Source organism: Leuresthes tenuis, unplaced genomic scaffold (genome assembly GCF_036924035.1).
Source record: "Leuresthes tenuis unplaced genomic scaffold, fLeuTen1.0.hap1 SCAF_1, whole genome shotgun sequence".
NCBI lineage: Eukaryota > Metazoa > Chordata > Actinopteri > Atheriniformes > Atherinopsidae > Leuresthes > Leuresthes tenuis.
Window position 1 is genome coordinate 8,110,367 of NW_027325355.1, and position 19,119 is coordinate 8,129,485.

Consider the following 19,119-nt stretch of genomic DNA (forward strand, 5'->3'; position numbering starts at 1 on the left):
CACAGATATTGTTGCTTACGGCCACACCACCCTGAATATACCCGACCTCGTCTGATCTCGGAAGCCAAGCAGGGTTGGGCCTGGTTAGTACTTGGATGGGAGACTACTTGGGAATACCAGGTGCTGTAAGCTATTTCTCTTCTCTCTACCACCTGCATGTCTTTTGTTGCAACGTCTGATCACCCTGTGACACATGAGGAAGTTGGTCATCTTCAGCTGCTGCTGCTTTGTTGGCAGACACGAAGTGATCTGAGAGTCTCAGTTTCAACTGCAGGTAATAATCACATCAGGGATGAAGATGTGCCCACTACATATCAGCCTTTCTCGGCAATTATCTGGTTACATAGAGTAACCGTATGATTCCAGTACCTATATAATGCACATTTGTGACAGACATTGTTGCTTACAGCCACACCACCCTGAATATACCCGACCTCGTCTGATCTCGGAAGCCAAGCAGGGTTGGGCCTGGTTAGTACTTGGATGGGAGACTACTTGGGAATACCAGGAGCTGTAAGCTTTTTCTCTTCTCTCTACCACCTACATGTCTTTTGTTGCAACGTCTGTTCACCCTGTGACACATGAGGAAGTTGGTCATCTTCAGCTGCTGTTGCTTTGTTGGCAGACACGAAGTTATCTGAGAGTCTCAGTTTCAACTGCAGGTAATAATCACATCAGGGATGAAGATGTGCCCACTACATATCAGCCTTTCTCGGCAATTATCTGGTTACATAGAGGAAACGTATGATTCCAGTACCTATATAATGCACATTGTTCACAGATATTGTTGCTTACGGCCACACCACCCTGAATATGCCCAACCTCGTCTGATGTCAGAAGCCAAGCAGGGTTGGGCCTGGTTAGTACTTGGATGGGAGACTGCTTGGGAATACCAGGTGCTGTAAGCTTTTTCTCTTCTCTCTACCACATGCATGTCTTTTGTTGCAACGTCTGATCACCCTGTGACACATGAGGAAGTTGGTCATCTTCAGCTGCTGCTGCTTTGTTGGCAGACACGAAGTTATCTGAGAGTCTCAGTTTCAACTGCAGGTAATAATCACATCAGGGATTAAGATGTGCCCACTACATATCAGCCTTTCTCGGCAATTATCTGGTTACATAGAGTAACCGTATGATTCCAGTACCTATATAATGCACATTTGTGAGAGAGATTGTTGCTTACAGCCACACCACCCTGAATATGCCCGACCTCGTCTGATCTCGGAAGCCAAGCAGGGTTGGGCCTGGTTAGTACTTGGATGGGAGACCGCTTGGGAATACCAGGTGCTGTAAGCTTTTTCTCTTCTCTCTACCACATGCATGTCTTTTGTTGCAACGTCTGATCACCCTGTGACACATGAGGAAGTTGGTCATCTTCAGCTGCTGCTGCTTTGTTGGCAGACACGAAGTGATCTGAGAGTCTCAGTTTCAACTGCAGGTAATAATCACATCAGGGATTAAGATGTGCCCACTACATATCAGCCTTTCTCGGCAATTATCTGGTTACATAATGTAACCGTATGATTCCAGTAGCTATATAATGCACATTGTTCACAGATATTGCTGCTTACGGCCACACCACCCTGAATATAACCGACCTTGTCTGATCTCGGAAGCCAAGCAGGATTGGGCCTGGTTAGTACTTGGATGGGAGACTGCTTGGGAATACCAGGTGCTGTAAGCTTTTTCGCTTCTCTCTACCACCTGCATGTCTTTTGTTGAAACGTCTGATCACCCTGTGACACATGAGGAAGTTGGTCATCTTCAGCTGCTGCTGCGTTGTTGGAAGACACGAAGTAATCTGAGATTATAAGTTTCAACTGCAGATAATAATCACGTCAGGGAAGAAGATGTTCCCACTACAAGTTAGCCTTTCTCAGCAATTATCTGGTTACATAGAGGAACTGTATGATTCCAGTACCGATATAATACACATTTGTCACAGACATTGTTGCTTACGGCCACACCACCCTGAATATGCCCGACCTCGTCTGATCTCGGAAGCCAAGAAGGGTTGGGCCTGGTTAGTACTTGGATGGGAGACCGCTTAGGAATACCAGGTGCTGTAAGCTATTTCTCTTCTCTCTACCACCTGCATGTCTTTTGTTGCAACGTCTGATCACCCTGTGACACATGAGGAAGTTGGTCATCTTCAGCTGCTGCTGCTTTGTTGGCAGACACGAAGTGATCTGAGAGTCTCAGTTTCAACTGCAGGTAATAATCACATCAGGGATGAAGATGTGCCCACTACATATCAGCCTTTCTCGGCAATTATCTGGTTACATAATGTAACCGTATGATTCCAGTAGCTATATAATGCACATTGTTCACAGATATTGCTGCTTACGGCCACACCACCCTGAATATAACCGACCTTGTCTGATCTCGGAAGCCAAGCAGGGTTGGGCCTGGTTAGTACTTGGATGGGAGACCGCTTGGGAATACCAGGAGCTGTAAGCTTTTTCTCTTCTCTCTACCACATGCATGTCTTTTGTTGCAACGTCTGATCACCCTGTGACACATGAGGAAGTTGGTCATCTTCAGCTGCTGCTGCTTTGTTGGCAGCCACAAAGTGATCTGAGAGTCTCAGTTTCAACTACAGATAATAATCACATCAGGGATGAAGATGTGCCCACTACAAGTTAGCCTTTCTCGGCAATTATCTGGTTACATAGAGGAACCGTATGATTCCAGTACCTATATAATGCACATTGTTCACAGACATTGTTGCTTAAAGCCACACCACCCTGAATATACCCGACCTCGTCTGATCTCGGAAGCCAAGCAGGGTTGGGCCTGGTTAGTACTTGGATGGGAGACCGCTTGGGAATACCAGGAGCTGTAAGCTTTTTCTCTTCTCTCTACCACCTGCATGTCTTTTGTTGCAACGTCTGATCACCCTGTGACACATGAGGAAGTTGGTCATCTTCAGCTGCTGCTGCTTTGTTGGCAGCCACAAAGTGATCTGAGAGTCTCAGTTTCAACTACAGATAATAATCACATCAGGGATGAAGATGTGCCCACTACAAGATAGCCTTTCTCGGCAATTATCTGGTTACAAAGAGTAACCGTATGATTCCAGTACCTATATAATGCACATTGGTGACAGCCATTGTTACTTACGGACACACCACCCTGAATATGCCCGACCTCGTCTGATCTCGGAAGCCAAGCAGGGTCTGGCCTGGTTAGTACTTGGATGGGAGACCGCTTGGGAATACCAGGTGCTGTAAGCTTTTTCTCTTCTCTCTACCACCTGCATGTCTTTTGTTGCAACGTCTGATCACCCTGTGACACATGAGGAAGTTGGTCATCTTCAGCTGCTGCTGCTTTGTTGGCAGACACGAAGTGATCTGAGAGTCTCAGTTTCAACTACAGATAGTAATCACATCAAGGATGAAGATGTGCCCACTACAAGTTAGCCTTTCTCGGCAATTATCTGGTTACATAGAGGAACCGTATGATTCCAGTACCTATATAATGCACATTGTTCACAGATATTGTTGCTTACGGCCACACCACCCTGAATATACCCGACCTCGTCTGATCTCGGAAGCCAAGCAGGGTTGGGCCTGGTTAGTACTTGGATGGGAGACTACTTGGGAATACCAGGTGCTGTAAGCTTTTTCTCTTCTCTCTACCACCTACATGTCTTTTGTTTTAACGTCTGATCACCCTGTGACACATGAGGAAGTTGGTCATCTTCAGCTGCTGCTGCTTTGTTGGCAGACACGAAGTGATCTGAGATTCTATGTTTCAACTGCAGATAATAATCACGTCAGGGATTAAGATGTGCCCACTACATATCAGCCTTTCTCGGCAATTATCTGGTTACATAGAGTAACCGTATGATTCCAGTACCTATATAATGCACATTGTTCAAAGATATTGCTGCTTACGGCCACACCACCCTGAATATACCCAACCTCGTCTGATCTCGGAAGCCAAGCAGGGTTGGGCCTGGTTAGTACTTGGATGGGAGACTGCTTGGGAATACCAGGTGCTGTAAGCTTTTTCGCTTCTCTCTACCACCTGCATGTCTTTTGTTGAAACGTCTGATCACCCTGTGACACATGAGGAAGTTGGTCATCTTCAGCTGCTGCTGCGTTGTTGGAAGACACGAAGTAATCTGAGATTATAAGTTCCAACTGCAGATAATAATCACGTCAGGGAAGAAGATGTTCCCACTACAAGTTAGCCTTTCTCAGCAATTATCTGGTTACATAGAGGAACTGTATGATTCCAGTACCGATATAATGCACATTTGTCACAGACATTGTTGCTTACGGCCACACCACCCTGAATATGCCCGACCTCGTCAGATCTCGGAAGCCAAGAAGGGTTGGGCCTGGTTAGTACTTGGATGGGAGACCGCTTAGGAATACCAGGTGCTGTAAGCTATTTCTCTTCTCTCTACCACCTGCATGTCTTTTGTTGCAACGTCTGATCACCCTGTGACACATGAGGAAGTTGGTCATCTTCAGCTGCTGCTGCTTTGTTGGCAGCCACAAAGTGATCTGAGAGTCTCAGTTTCAACTACAGATAATAATCACATCAGGGATGAAGATGTGCCCACTACGCATCAGCCTTTCTCTGCAATTATCTGGTTACATAGAGTAACCGTATGATTCCAGTACCTATATAATGCACATTTGTGACAGACATAGTTGCTTACAGCCACACCACCCTGAATATGCCCGACGTCGTCTGATCTTGGAAGCCAAGCAGGGTTGGGCCTGGTTAGTACTTGGATGGGAGACCGCTTGGGAATACCAGGAGCTGTAAGCTTTTTCTCTTCTCTCTACCACATGCATGTCTTTTGTTGCAACGTCTGATCACCCTGTGACACATGAGGAAGTTGGTCATCTTCAGCTGCTGCTGCTTTGTTGGCAGACACGAAGTGATCTGAGAGTCTCAGTTTCAACTGCAGGTAATAATCACATCAGGGATGAAGATGTGCCCACTACGCATCAGCCTTTCTCTGCAATTATCTGGTTACATAGAGTAACCGTATGATTCCAGTACCTATATAATGCACATTTGTGACAGACATAGTTGCTTACAGCCACACCACCCTGAATATGCCCGACGTCGTCTGATCTTGGAAGCCAAGCAGGGTTGGGCCTGGTTAGTACTTGGATGGGAGACCGCTTGGGAATACCAGGAGCTGTAAGCTTTTTCTCTTCTCTCTACCACATGCATGTCTTTTGTTGCAACGTCTGATCACCCTGTGACACATGAGGAAGTTGGTCATCTTCAGCTGCTGCTGCTTTGTTGGCAGCCACAAAGTGATCTGAGAGTCTCAGTTTCAACTACAGATAATAATCACATCAGGGATGAAGATGTGCCCACTACAAGTTAGCCTTTCTCGGCAATTATCTGGTTACATAGAGGAACCGTATGATTCCAGTACCTATATAATGCACATTGTTCACAGATATTGTTGCTTACGGCCACACCACCCTGAATATACCCGACCTCGTCTGATCTCGGAAGCCAAGCAGGGTTGGGCCTGGTTAGTACTTGGATGGGAGACTACTTGGGAATACCAGGTGCTGTAAGCTTTTTCTCTTCTCTCTACCACCTACATGTCTTTTGTTTTAACGTCTGATCACCCTGTGACACATGAGGAAGTTGGTCATCTTCAGCTGCTGCTGCTTTGTTGGCAGACACGAAGTGATCTGAGATTCTAAGTTTCAACTGCAGATAATAATCACGTCAGGGATTAAGATGTGCACACTACATATCAGCCTTTCTCGGCAATTATCTGGTTACAAAGAGTAACCGTATGATTCCAGTACCTATATAATGCACATTGGTGACAGCCATTGTTACTTACGGACACACCACCCTGAATATGCCCGACCTCGTCTGATCTCGGAAGCCAAGCAGGGTCTGGCCTGGTTAGTACTTGGATGGGAGACCGCTTGGGAATACCAGGTCCTGTAAGCTTTTTCTCTTCTCTCTACCACTTCCATGTCTTTTGTTTTAACGTCTGATCACCCTGTGACACATGAGGAAGTTGGTCATCTTCAGCTGCTGCTGCTTTGTTGGCAGACATGAAGTGATCTGAGATTCTAAGTTTCAACTGCAGATAATAATCACGTCAGGGATTAAGATGTGCCCACTACATATCAGCCTTTCTCGGCAATTATCTGGTTACAAAGAGTAACCGTATGATTCCAGTACCTATATAATGTACATTTGTGACAGACATTGTTGCTTAGAGCCACACCACCCTGAATATGCCCGACCTCGTCTGATCTCGGAAGCCAAGCAGGGTTGGGCCTGGTTAGTACTTGGATGGGAGACTGCTTGGGAATACCAGGAGCTGTAAGCTATTTCTCTTCTCTCTACCACATGCATGTCTTTTGTTGCAACGTCTGATCACCCTGTGACACATGAGGAAGTTGGTCATCTTCAGCTGCTGCTGCTTTGTTGGAAGACACGAAGTAATCTGAGATTATAAGTTTCAACTGCAGATAATAATCACGTCAGGGAAGAAGATGTGCCCACTACAAGTTAGCCTTTCTCAGCAATTATCTGGTTACATAGAGGAACTGTATGATTCCAGTACCGATATAATGCACATTTGTCACAGACAGTGTTGCTTACGGCCACACCACCCTGAACATGCCCGACCTCGTCAGATCTAGGAAGCCAAGCAGGGTTGGGCCTGGTTAGTACTTGGATGGGAGACCGCTTGGGAATACCAGGTGCTGTAAGCTTTTTCTCTTCTCTCTACCACCTGCATGTCTTTTGTTGCAACGTCTGATCACCCTGTGACACATGAGGAAGTTGGTCATCTTCAGCTGCTGCTGCTTTGTTGGCAGACACGAAGTGATCTGAGAGTCTCAGTTTCAACTACAGATAGTAATCACATCAAGGATGAAGATATGCCCACTACATATCAGCCTTTCTTGGCAATTATCTGGTTACATAGAGGAACTGTATGATTCCAGTACCTATATAATGCACATTTGTGACAGACATTGTTGCTTACAGCCACACCACCCTTAATATGCCCGACCTCGTCTGATCTCGGAAGCCAAGCAGGGTTGGGCCTGGTTAGTACTTGGATGAGAGACCGCTTGGGAATACCAGGTGCTGTAAGCTTTTTCTCTTCTCTCTAGCACCTGCATGTCTTTTGTTGCAACATCTGATGACCCTGTGACACATGAGGAAGTTGGTCATCTTCAGCTGCTGCTGCTTTGTTGGCAGACACGAAGTGATCTGAGAGTCTCAGTTTCAACTGCTGGTAATAATCACATCAGGGATGAAGATGTGCCCACTACATATCAGCCTTTCTCGGCAATTATCTGGTTACATAGAGGAACTGTATGATTCCAGTACCTATATAATGCACATTTGTGACAGATATTGTTGCTTACGGCCACACCACCCTGAACATGCCAGACCTCGTCTGATCTCGGAAGCCAAGCAGGGTTGGGCCTGGTTAGTACTTGGATTGGAGACTACTTGGGAATAACAGGTGCTGTAAGCTTTTTCTCTTCTCTCTAGCACCTGCATGTCTTTTGTTGCAACGTCTGATGACCCTGTGACACATGAGGAAGTTGGTCATCTTCAGCTGCTGCTGCTTTGTTGGCAGACACTAAGTGATCTGAGAGTCTCAGTTTCCGCTGGAGAGAATAATCACGACAGGGAAGAAGATCTGCCCAATACGCATCAGCCTTTCTCAGCAATTATCTGGTTACATAGAGGAACTGTATGATTCCAGTACCTATATAATGCACATTTGTTACAGACATTGTTGCTTACGGCCACACCACCATGAATATACCCAACCTCGTCTGATCTAGGAAGCCAAGCAGCGTTGGGCCTAGTTAGTACTTGGATGGGAGACCGCTTGGGAATACCAGGTGCTTTAAGCTTTTTCTCTTCTCTCTACCACCTGCATGTCTTTTGTTGCAACGTCTGATCACCCTGTGACACATGAGGAAGTTGGTCATCTTCAGCTGCTGCTGCTTTGTTGGCAGACACGAAGTGATCTGAGAGTCTCAGTTTCAACTGCAGGTAATAATCACATCAGGGATGAAGATGTGCCCACTACATATCAGCCTTTCTCGGCAATTATCTGGTTACATAGAGTAACCGTATGATTCCAGTACCTATATAATGCACATTTGTGACAGACATTGTTGCTAACAGCCACACCACCCTGAATATGCCCGACCTCGTCTGATCTCGGAAGCCAAGCAGGGTTGGGCCTGGTTAGTACTTGGATGAGAGACCGCTTGGGAATACCAGGTGCGGTAAGCTTTTTCTCTTCTCTCTAGCACCTGCATGTCTTTTGTTGCAACATCTGATCACCCTGTGACACATGAGGAAGTTGGTCATCTTCAGCTGCAGCTGCTTTGTTGGCAGACACGAAGTGATCTGAGAGTCTCAGTTTCAACTGCAGATAATAATCACGAAAGGGAAGAAGATGTGCCCACTACAAGTTAGCCTTTCTCGGCAATTATCTGGTTACATAGAGGAACTGTATGATTCCAGTACCTATATAATGCACATTTGTGACAGACATTGTTGCTTACGGCCACACCACCCTGAACATGCCCGACCTCGTCTGATCTCGGAAGCCAAGCAGGGTTGGGCCTGGTTAGTACTTGGATTGGAGACTACTTGGGAATACCAGGTGCTGTAAGCTTTTTCTCTTCTCTCTAGCACCTGCATGTCTTTTGTTGCAACGTCTGATGACCCTGTGACACATGAGGAAGTTGGTCATCTTCAGCTGCTGCTGCTTTGTTGGCAGACACTAAGTGATCTGAGAGTCTCAGTTTCCGCTGGAGAGAATAATCACGACAGGGAAGAAGATCTGCCCAATACGCATCAGCCTTTCTCAGCAATTATCTGGTTACATAGAGGAACTGTATGATTCCAGTACCTATATAATGCACATTTGTTACAGACATTGTTGCTTACGGCCACACCACCCTGAATATACCCAACCTCGTCTGATCTAGGAAGCCAAGCAGGGTTGGGCCTGGTTAGTACTTGGATGGGAGACTGCTTGGGAATACCAGGGGCTTTAAGCTTTTTCTCTTCTCTCTACCACATGCATGTCTTTTGTTGCAACGTCTGATCACCCTGTGACACATGAGGAAGTTGGTCATCTTCAGCTGCTGCTGCTTTGTTGGCAGACACGAAGTGATCTGAGAGTCTCAGTTTCAACTGCAGGTAATAATCACATCAGGGATGAAGATGTGCCCACTACATATCAGCCTTTCTCTGCAATTATTTGGTTACAAAGAGTAACCGTATGATTCCAGTACCTATATAATGCACATTGTTCACAGATATTGTTAATTACGGCCACACCACCCTGAATATGCACGACCTTGTCTGATCTCGGAAGACAAGCAGGATTGGGCCTGTTTAGTACTTGGATGGGAGACTGCTTGGGAATACCAGGTGCTGTAAGCTTTTTCTCTTCTCTCTACCACCTGCATGTCTTTTGTTGCAACGTCTGATCACCCTGTGACACATGAGGAAGTCGGTCATCTTCAGCTGCTACTGCTTTGTTGGCAGACACGAAGTGATCTGAGAGTCTCAGTTTCAACTGCAGGTAATAATCACATCAGGGATTAAGATGTGCCCACTACATATCAGCCTTTCTCGGCAATTATCTGGTTACATAGAGGAACTGTATGATTCCAGTACCGATATAATGCACATTTGTCACAGACATTTTTGCTTACGGCCACACCACCCTGAATATGCCCGACCTCGTCTGATCTCGGAAGCCAAGCAGGGTTGGGCCTGGTTAGTACTTGGATGGGAGACCGCTTGGGAATACCAGGTGCTTTAAGCTTTTTCTCTTCTCTCTACCACCTGCATGTCTTTTGTTGCAACGTCTGATCACCCTGTGAAGTTAAGCAGGGTCGGGCCTGGTTAGTACTCGGTTGTTCTACTGTACTTCTCTACAAAAACCAAAGAGGAAGCTGCTGTCCCATCAAAATTCAACGTCTTCAAGATCAAAAAAGAAGTCCAGTTGCTCTTATGAATACTCTCCATCATTTCAGTTTATTTCTGACATTCAGTTTTTCATAGCACATGATGACTGTGTTGAAAATATGTGCAACAATGTAAACCACCAAGATATTCTGAATAATAATTGTATTTATTTTCACTGAGGCTTGTGTAAACCACAGACTGTATTTAGTGTAAACTGTGTTTTCATTACTGAGCTGATCTCATTCACCTGATGACACTCCTTAACTGTCACTGTTGAAAAATCCCTCCAATTATTTACAGTTTAGATAGAAATTGTTAGAAACGATTGTTTTTAATGTCCCTCATCAGGATGTAGAGTCATTACTGTGGTGAAGGAGTTTGTCCAAGTTTGTGGTTGAGTTAATGTCTGAAATCATGGGGGATGGATGGTAACATCACCGTCCTTTTGTCTTTCAGATCAGTGCAACTTCTTCAGGTCTTTGGTTGCATGGATGTTATTATCATGCAGGAGTCTTGAGGTCAGAGGTCAGTTTGGGATCTGTCTGAAGCCTCAGTTGAAAGAAACAGAGTCGTTATCTTCTATCACCATCTGGAGCCTCCACTTTTTGTCTTCTACACCTTTGCCTGTCCCCACACAGGTTACATTTCAGACCTCAACCATCTGAGCTGTGAAACATCTTCTGCTTCAGATGCTCATCACAGATAGAAGTTCTGACAGGATCTCCCACTCCTCCATTATAGATGTACAGAAATCCCTGCAGTGGTTTAGAGTTCAGGGTTTTGGGGGCATCAGATGGACCGTGATGTTGTCAGAGTACAGTCACGTTATTTCAGGTTAATATATTAAAGCCACTTTTTCTCTCACGTTCATCCCTCTGTCCAGATAAAAATGATGCTTTTCTCCGCTTAATAACAGAGCTCATCAGAGGTAAAAGTAATCCTGCCTCCTCAGTTTAAATCCCCTCACTGACCAGGATGTATATAGACTTAGCTGCATAACAGCATGATCATAAAATAAAGCCTTTATCAGCACCTCAGACTGCAGCCTAACATGAAATGTTATCTGAGCCGCACAGAAATCACTGATCTGCTCAGCTGGGTTTTCTCACTTCTGAACAGATGTTTGCTGTGAAGCGTTTTGTTGTTTCCTGCCAACTGAAAAAGGCTGGAAAAGAAGTCATTCTGCTGTTTTATGCTGTTTGTGTTTTCAGTGTGGACAAGAGTGGACAAAACACCACAGGAACTCCATCTTAAGATGCAGCTTCTTTTCTACACAGAGACAAAGAGACAAAGAGGGTTTCTATCAGACTCAGCCTGAAGACACCAGTCAGCATACAGAGCTCGATAGATAGATTATAATCAAACATGTCTGATGCAGTCAGTTTGCAGGTTAGGGGTCAGCTCTGCAGGTTTTTACCTCTTCTGAAGTCCAACAGCCGTATGAGAGCTCATGTTTCACGTCACGCACTTGAATGCATCAGTCTGAAGATTCAGGTGAGCATTTCAGCAGAAGATCATGATTTATGAATTTCAAGCTGCTGCAGAGCAGGGCTGATTATATAAATGTAAATGAAAAGCATGAAAATACTAAGAAACAGCAACATTTACATTTCCTGTACAGCTGCCTGCTAAAAGTATCGGACAATGTTGATCTGATAGAAACCAATTTTCTTCATGTTGAGCTTTAAGTGGAAGGTTAATGAATTTATCTTTCCCTTCAACAGAGAACAAATAAGAATTCAACAACCCCTTGAACAATCCTGCCTGGATTGAGGTGAAACCAGCACTGTTCCCTTGTTCCCTCCCCAAACTGATCTGAAGCTGGGAGGATGTGTGAAACCATTGTGTGATAGTAGAGGAGCTCTTAAGTGAAGATCAGCTGATCAGCTGCAACAAAAGGAGGTGGAATTAGTTTTGTATCACAGCACAGACGGTGTTTCTGCTCTGAGAGTCACACACTGCTCTGCCAAATGGAGGAAATGGCTCAGAAAAGTGTTAAACTGGACCTGGAAACCTTCTCTTGTTCGATCTGTCTGGATCTACTGAAGGATCCGGTGACTATTCCCTGTGGACACAGCTACTGCATGAACTGTATTAAAGGCTACTGGAATGGAAAGAATAAGAAGGGAATTCACAGATGCCCTCATTGCAGGAAAACTTTCACACCGAGGCCTGTCCTGGAGAAAAGCACCATGTTAGCTGATTTAGTGGAGCAGCTGAAGAAGACTGGACTCCAAGCTGCTCCTGCTGATCTCTGCCATGCTGGACCTGAAGATGTGGCCTGTGATTTCTGCTCTGGAAGAAAACTGAAAGCCATCAAGTCCTGTTTATTCTGTCTGGCCTCTTACTGTGAGAAACACCTTCAGCCTCATTATGATGTGACTCCATTCAAGAAACACAAGCTGGTGGAGCCCTCCAAGAGCCTCCAGGAGAACATCTGCTGTCGTCATGATGAGGTGATGAAGATGTGCTGCCGTACGGATCAGAAGTCTATCTGTTATCTCTGCCCTGTGGATGATCATAAAGGCCACGACACAGTGTCAGCTGCAGCAGAAAGGACTGAGAGGCAGAGAGAGCTGGAGGGGAGTCGACAACAAATCCAGCAGAGAATCCAGGACAGAGAGAAAGATGTGAAGCTGCTTCAACAGGAGGTGGAGGCCATCAATCAGTCTGCTGATAAAACAGTGGAGGACAGTGAGAACATCTTCACCGAGCTGATCCGTCTCATCCACAAAAGAAGCTCTGATGTGAAGCAGCAGCTCAGATCCCAGCAGCAAACTGAAGTGAGTCGAGTCAAAGAGCTTCAGGAGAAGCTGGAGCAGGAGATCACTGAGCTGAAGAGGAAAGATGCTGAGCTGAAGCAGCTCTCACACACAGAGTATCACAACCAGTTTCTACACAACTACCCCTCAGTGTCAGCACTCAGTGAGTCCACACACTCATCCAGCATCAATACCGTCCTCTGAGGTACTTTGAGGATGTGACAGCAGCTGCGTCAGAGCTCAGAGAGAAACTACAGGACATTCTGAGAGAGAAATGGACAAACAGCTCACTGACAGTCACTGAAGTGGATGTTTTACTGCCACAACCAGAACCAGAGCCAAAGTGCAGAGCTGCCTTCTTAAAATATCCATGTGACATCACACTGGATCCAAACACAGCAAACACATATCTGTTAGTGTCAGAGGGGAACAGAAAAGTGACAGTAATGAGACAACCTCAGTCTTATTCTGCTCATCCAGACAGATTCACGGAATGGTGTCAGGTCCTGAGCAGAGAGAGTCTGACTGGACGCTGTTACTGGGAGGTGGAGAGGAGAGGGGGAGGAGCTGATGTAGCAGTCGCATACAAGAACATCAGCAGAACAGGGAATGAATGTGGATTTGGACGTAATGACAAATCTTGGGCATTAAAATGTTACCAAAACAGTTTTGAATTTTGGTCCAACAAGATGAAAGCCTCCATCTCAGGTCCTCAGTCCTCCAGAGTAGGAGTGTACCTGGATCACAGAGCAGGTATTCTGTCCTTCTACAGCGTCTCTGAAGCCATGACTCTCCTCCACAGAGTCCAGACCACATTCACTCAGCCGCTCTATGCTGGAGTTAGGATTGGATGGACTGGAGCCACAGCTGAGCTGTGTGAAGTGAAATAAAGGCATTCAGTCAGTTTGTTGCTGAGAGTTCATTGCTGTGATGTCTCTGCGCTGCTGTTCTGTTGTTTATTTGCTGCTTTTTCCTGTTTCTGCAGCCATGGAGGATATCGCTGCTAATGCTGAGTTTTATTCACAGAAAGATTTCTCCACATGAAAATCTAAACTTCTCTGAGCTCTGAATGTTAGTTGAATCCTTGTGTTGATGTGTTTGTATGTTGTTGTTTCTCTTCCACTTCATGGAGCCAAACAGAGAAATCAGCAGACCTTCCTTTATCACAGATTCTTTTCACATCTCATCACTTTGTAAATGTGAAAATAATTCTGCAGTTAAACTTACTTTGATCTGTTTCAGAGATCAAATGTTGCTGCTGCTTTGAAAACTCTCAGTAATGATCTACTTGGTAACCCAGAAACTAAATGTTCTGATTCTGGATGTTTTTCTGGAAATAATAAATTGTGGATTCCTCCTGATCATGAATTGTGTTTCTGTGAAAATGGGAGTGAGGCTGTCACACCACCAGCATCCCTCATGGTGGCAACACACGGCGGCAACAAGTAACTGCTTTGTTTCAGAGATATTTGTTGAAACCCATCTGTGGCTGGAAGAGTTGCTTTGGTTCAGGATCATATTCTGGGTTTCACCTGTTTGCTCACAAATGCTTCAAACTTGTTTCTGAACGTGTTCTGAGATGTTGGAAGAAACTCAGAAAACAAAAAGAACGACATGAAACTTCAAAGTGATTCAAATCAAAGCTAAATGTAACAATATTATATGATGTCAGTCATTACAGGAGATGTCATTTGTTCTCAGAGACAAGAAGTGGAAGAAGAATTCTTGGACATAAGTTACAGAATCAGAACCACAGAGATTTTGTTTCAGGTAAAAACTGTAGATTTACTTTTGATTTTTACTCAAACTACAAAACATTCATATGAAAACATATTTGAATGTAAAAAATAGAATAAATGAGGCAGAATGGCACACTTTGGAATAACGTGTTATGGAATGATTAAAGGTGATGTGTGTGATCTTACATCATATTCTATGATCTGATTCTGTTCTTTCTGATGTTTTTTAGTATTAGTCTGAATGTGCTGAAGTTATCAGATGAATGTAGTGGACTAAAAGGTACAACAGAGTCTCTGAATGTGGTGGAGCACAAATAGAAAGTAGCACAAGCTAAAAATACTGAAAACATTGTAATTATGTTCAGTATATTTAGTCACTTTCTGCTGCTGTCAGCGATGGACTTTTCAAAGAAATCTGACTCAGCTCTGATCATTAATGAGAATATGATGAAGAAAGGATCATGTCATCCAAATGAATGAAAAGGTTTTGTGGTGGGGCTGAGAACTGTTTAACTCTCATTGTTCTGTTCCACGTATTGTTTTTGGATCATCACAGGTACGAGTTTGGGTGGAGCGGGTCAGAGTAAAGTGGAGTTTCCAGCAGACTCCTCAGTTTCAGTCGGGTTTGGAGACCACAGACGGAGAGGTGACTGCGCTGTTTGGTCTGTCACTTATTGATAAAGTTAAAGTTTACAAAAAAACAAACAATAACAGGAAGAAGTTCCCTGAAAGCAGCATCAGTGTTACAGGTTGTGAGTCCTGTGAACAAACTGACACAGTGTGATATTACAGATGTTTAAATCTCTCTTTTCTCATGTCGTCCTGCAGGTTCACAGCTGAAATCTGAAAACTAACAGAGGACGCCTTCATCCTGCTCACAGGGATGTGGAGGAGGTTAAAGCTCCTGTTCTGTTCATTCAGACTGAACTCTGCCTGTGTTCTGCTCACTTTGACTCAGAACATCTTCGCTGATTTTAAGTCGTAATACAGACATATTACCTACAGTCCCTTTCAACTATATATAGCTTATAGGCCTCATTGAGCTGAGTTTATACAACTAATTTCAATCAACCCAAGAACACCCTCAGACAGAGACTGGTTCATCCAAAGGATTAAACGCCCGAACACAAACTGGGTGGTGTTGTGTATGCAGTGCAGCAAAGACTGTGCAGACCTCTTTATAGGAGAGACCAAACAACAGCTCCACAAGCGCATGGCACAGCATAGGAGAGCCACCTCTTCAGGTCAAACTCAGCAGTGCACCTACATCTCAAGAAGAAGGGACACTCTTCTGAGGACAGTAATGTCCACATTCTGGACAGAGAAGAGATGGTTTGAGAGAGGAGTCAAGGAAGCCATGATCATTGGAATCACACAGTCTTAAAGTGGAGCTTCTTCTTCTGTTTCTATGCAGCTGAACACTCACATCATGATGATGTAATGAAATAAATTTAATTTCACATCCAACAAGGTTTAAAGTTAATATTTATCAGCTTTGATGCTGCTTCCACATCTCTTATTGTCTTTAATGCAGCTTCAGCTGTTATTTGATGTCTTTTGTTGAAACATGTGATCACTTTATGACACATCAGGAAGTTAATCAGCTTAAGCTGCTGCTGATTTGTTGGCAGACGCCTCAGTTTCTCTTTGGCTCTCAGTCTCCATGTTGCCAATCCTGGATCTGCTGAGATGTCCCAGGTCATTGTTGGCTTTGATCCTCATACATTTAAGTTTGTCCTGAGAAAGGAGAAGTTCCAAAAGGTGTAAAAGGGACTGCTTTTGCATTTGACACAACCTATATCATGCCAATGTTCATTTGGGGCTGCGGTTTTTGCTTTAGTTTCAGACTTGTTATTAGGCTGGAATGTTGAAGAGTTTCTGTGACAGATAGGCCCCAGTCCCCCTGAAACCATTTAAAGCAAATGGAAGGACGGAGAGTTTGTCCCATTTAATGTAAAGTTATCCTGAAGAGAATAAATGACCACAGACCATCAGCACCGGCCTCCTCCAGGGGCGTGTTCTCTCCCAGGTGCTCCTCTCCACATACACAACTGCATGTGCCTGGAGAAGCTAAAAAGCTTACAGCTCCTGGTATTCCCAGTCGGTCTCCCATCCAAGTACTAACCAGGCCCAACCTGTGGTTGTTGTGGCTGTGTAAGGATATGAAACTTAGGGCCGCCCTTCCTTCCAACTGGCAGGACAGCTGCACAATGACCCAACTACTGATGTCTTTCCATCTGTTCCCTGTGGGGGACTTTAAGGCGTTGGGTGACAAACTCTCTCCAGAAAAGCTGCGACGTCTCAAGCGTTGAATCAAGTTGCTTCAGTGTTTTAATCTTTTCTTTTCTGGTGGCTAACAATAAATAAGTTTTGATTGTTTATATTACATCGACAAGGCATTGCTGAACAATTATGTCCAACTTCCCCTATGGCATGGCAAAATAGAACTGCTTTGGATATGTTACTGGCAGAAAAAGGAGGGGTGTGTAAAATGTTTGAAATGTTGCACATTCATTCCTAACAATACTTCCCCAGATGGCAGCATCACCAAGGCCTAAAATTCAGGGAGTTCCTGCGTTCAATTATCCCTTCACAGGGAAGATTGAGTGGTTTGGCCGGTGGAGCGTCAGTTGTAGCAGCCATACCTGTCACCTGTGGTTGTTGTTGTATCCCATGCTTAAGCTAGATTTATACTCTTCCAGAACGTTGACAACGTGACGTCTTCATTGAGCACTCGAAGTTCTGCATCGAGGGAACACGTTGCTCTGCAATTCACCATGCCGGTAGGGAGGTGTGGCTGTGTGTTTGTGTGGTTTCAGAGGTTATAGCCGAATCCATGCTTTTTCTTCCGGTCACAGTTAACAACAGTAAACAATGGCAACCGAGGTGGAGCAGCTGTATTTGCAGTTGGAGCTCATCAATTTTGAAGAACAAATGCTTAAATTGCAAATGTTGAAGCGCAAGCGACAGAGAAGACGTTCGCGGGGGTGGTCTGTACGACCAGCCGAGGATGGGAAGGGTCTCTGAGTCTCATTTAGAAAGAATTCTTCTTGACATCAACACAACAGACATTTGAAACAGTTTCACAGCTTGAAGTTCTCTTGCCCTTTTAGTGTTGGAACAGCGTTAACTTTCAGCTTCAGTCATGAGCATCACACAGCTGTCTGGTCAGACTGCATTAAAGATTTCTGGGTCTTTGGGGAAGATAATAAGGGTCAAATTTCCCTCGTAACCAAACACACATTTTCTTCAAAAATATCTCTGAAAAGCATGAGAAGTGTTGACATCTGACCTTTAATAAAATGCAGAACAATGAAATACAGACTAGTGTAAAGCTAGACTTCACATTAAAATTAAATTATATATTGTGTCTACAGATGTTGTATATTTACATAAATACCCACAGCTTGTGCAAAGCTACTTCGTGAATCTTAACTTTAAACAAAATATAAATGTTCAGTATAACAGAATAAAATATGTTTCTAGTTTCAAACAGATTGCATATAGTTCTGTCCATACACTCATAATCAATGCCATGTTTGTCTTGAATGGTGGGAGAGCTGGCCACAGTTAAAACAATCCCAACAATTTATAAAGCACTTTCAATAGTTCTTCAAACATGTGCTACCCACAGAAAATTCAGAACAAAAGTCTTGACAAGAGAAGGTGGTAATCCACACAAAATAGTTTTAATCTGAACAAAAGAAAGGCTTTTGATTGGTAGTTACTGTTCCTGCTCCCAAGTTAACGTTGTCTTATATGCTATAAAATTTGTTGATTTAAACCAGTCTGCAGTGTGAGTATGTTCGTGTCTCTTTAGACTAGATAATTGAGTGAAAGCTGCCCCACACTGACTACAGCTGTAAGGTTTCTCTCCTGTGTGAATACGTTGGTGTGTCTTAAGATGGGAATTCGTAGTGAAAGCTGCCCCACACTGACAACAGCTGTAAGGTTTCTCTCCTTTATGAAGCTTCTGATGATACCTCAGATGTGATGATCTTTTGAAAACTTCCCCACAGTGCTTATAGCGGCACCATCTGGATCCCTTTTGGGCTATATGTTTCTGCAATGACAGAGAGGAAGAAGACTTTGATCCTTTTGAAGTTAACACAAAAGATTTCTCTAATCTAACCTTTGCTAACCTTTGGACTGGACCTGGACGGACCCATCCACACAGGTCTCAATATTTCCGATCAAACGTGAAGGCCGAGGTTGTGTTTATAAGTACCCTCAGCTATCAGTACTATGCTCTGATGTGTTCAGCACACATTCAGGGTTTTAAGCAGTAAACTCTTGCTTTTTTTGCTCTTTTACTAATTATTTTTTGTCAAGATGAAACTTTGAAAGGGAATTTGTGCTACAATAATTCTAAATGATAGAAGGAAGCACAGTCTTGTCCAAGTTGTACACTTAAACACCATTTAAAGGTTGGGCTGAAAAAGGTTGATGAATAATGGTTTAAATTAATAAAAGTAACAGTTGTGGTAATACATAGCATTCTTTACACTAACCCTTTGTTCCAGCTTACAACCCAGTGGTCTACAGCCATTCAGCTCAACAGCAAACAGGGAAATAGTCTTAGCTTCACTCTAAAACAACTATTTACACTGAGGTAGAGAGAGCTACAAACCTGTCATTTAACA

At 44.1% G+C, this 19,119-nt stretch overlaps 1 protein-coding gene, 13 non-coding genes and 13 pseudogenes across 14 annotated transcripts in view; all 27 read left to right on the forward strand.

The window, feature by feature from the left end:
* LOC140294994 (protein NLRC3-like) overlaps positions 1 to 19,119 on the forward strand; it is a 334,914-nt gene that overhangs the window by 234,049 nt on the left and 81,746 nt on the right. The gene's annotated exons all lie outside the window — the stretch shown is intronic.
* On the forward strand, positions 14 to 132 carry LOC140299683 (5S ribosomal RNA). The gene has a single exon (XR_011914757.1). It is a non-coding gene; the product is annotated as a 5S ribosomal RNA (ribosomal RNA).
* Positions 402 to 520, forward strand: LOC140290564 (5S ribosomal RNA). Its single transcript, XR_011912368.1, has one exon. It is a non-coding gene; the product is annotated as a 5S ribosomal RNA (ribosomal RNA).
* On the forward strand, positions 790 to 908 carry LOC140288352 (5S ribosomal RNA; annotated as a pseudogene).
* LOC140298650 (5S ribosomal RNA) lies at positions 1,178 to 1,296 on the forward strand. Its single transcript, XR_011914276.1, has one exon. It is a non-coding gene; the product is annotated as a 5S ribosomal RNA (ribosomal RNA).
* On the forward strand, positions 1,566 to 1,684 carry LOC140310265 (5S ribosomal RNA; annotated as a pseudogene).
* On the forward strand, positions 1,954 to 2,072 carry LOC140297850 (5S ribosomal RNA). The gene has a single exon (XR_011913549.1). It is a non-coding gene; the product is annotated as a 5S ribosomal RNA (ribosomal RNA).
* On the forward strand, positions 2,342 to 2,460 carry LOC140299310 (5S ribosomal RNA; annotated as a pseudogene).
* LOC140298005 (5S ribosomal RNA) lies at positions 2,730 to 2,848 on the forward strand. Its single transcript, XR_011913690.1, has one exon. It is a non-coding gene; the product is annotated as a 5S ribosomal RNA (ribosomal RNA).
* Positions 3,118 to 3,236, forward strand: LOC140311315 (5S ribosomal RNA; annotated as a pseudogene).
* Positions 3,506 to 3,624, forward strand: LOC140299695 (5S ribosomal RNA). Its single transcript, XR_011914758.1, has one exon. It is a non-coding gene; the product is annotated as a 5S ribosomal RNA (ribosomal RNA).
* Positions 3,894 to 4,012, forward strand: LOC140297759 (5S ribosomal RNA). The gene has a single exon (XR_011913467.1). It is a non-coding gene; the product is annotated as a 5S ribosomal RNA (ribosomal RNA).
* On the forward strand, positions 4,282 to 4,400 carry LOC140297707 (5S ribosomal RNA). The gene has a single exon (XR_011913418.1). It is a non-coding gene; the product is annotated as a 5S ribosomal RNA (ribosomal RNA).
* On the forward strand, positions 4,670 to 4,788 carry LOC140313136 (5S ribosomal RNA; annotated as a pseudogene).
* On the forward strand, positions 5,058 to 5,176 carry LOC140313143 (5S ribosomal RNA; annotated as a pseudogene).
* LOC140299709 (5S ribosomal RNA) lies at positions 5,446 to 5,564 on the forward strand. The gene has a single exon (XR_011914759.1). It is a non-coding gene; the product is annotated as a 5S ribosomal RNA (ribosomal RNA).
* Positions 5,834 to 5,952, forward strand: LOC140312248 (5S ribosomal RNA; annotated as a pseudogene).
* On the forward strand, positions 6,222 to 6,340 carry LOC140299582 (5S ribosomal RNA; annotated as a pseudogene).
* On the forward strand, positions 6,610 to 6,728 carry LOC140297587 (5S ribosomal RNA). The gene has a single exon (XR_011913309.1). It is a non-coding gene; the product is annotated as a 5S ribosomal RNA (ribosomal RNA).
* On the forward strand, positions 6,998 to 7,116 carry LOC140298205 (5S ribosomal RNA). Its single transcript, XR_011913873.1, has one exon. It is a non-coding gene; the product is annotated as a 5S ribosomal RNA (ribosomal RNA).
* On the forward strand, positions 7,386 to 7,504 carry LOC140303003 (5S ribosomal RNA; annotated as a pseudogene).
* Positions 7,774 to 7,892, forward strand: LOC140293611 (5S ribosomal RNA; annotated as a pseudogene).
* Positions 8,162 to 8,280, forward strand: LOC140298878 (5S ribosomal RNA; annotated as a pseudogene).
* LOC140294648 (5S ribosomal RNA) lies at positions 8,550 to 8,668 on the forward strand. The gene has a single exon (XR_011912803.1). It is a non-coding gene; the product is annotated as a 5S ribosomal RNA (ribosomal RNA).
* LOC140279478 (5S ribosomal RNA) lies at positions 8,938 to 9,056 on the forward strand (annotated as a pseudogene).
* On the forward strand, positions 9,326 to 9,444 carry LOC140294816 (5S ribosomal RNA; annotated as a pseudogene).
* LOC140294910 (5S ribosomal RNA) lies at positions 9,714 to 9,832 on the forward strand. The gene has a single exon (XR_011912820.1). It is a non-coding gene; the product is annotated as a 5S ribosomal RNA (ribosomal RNA).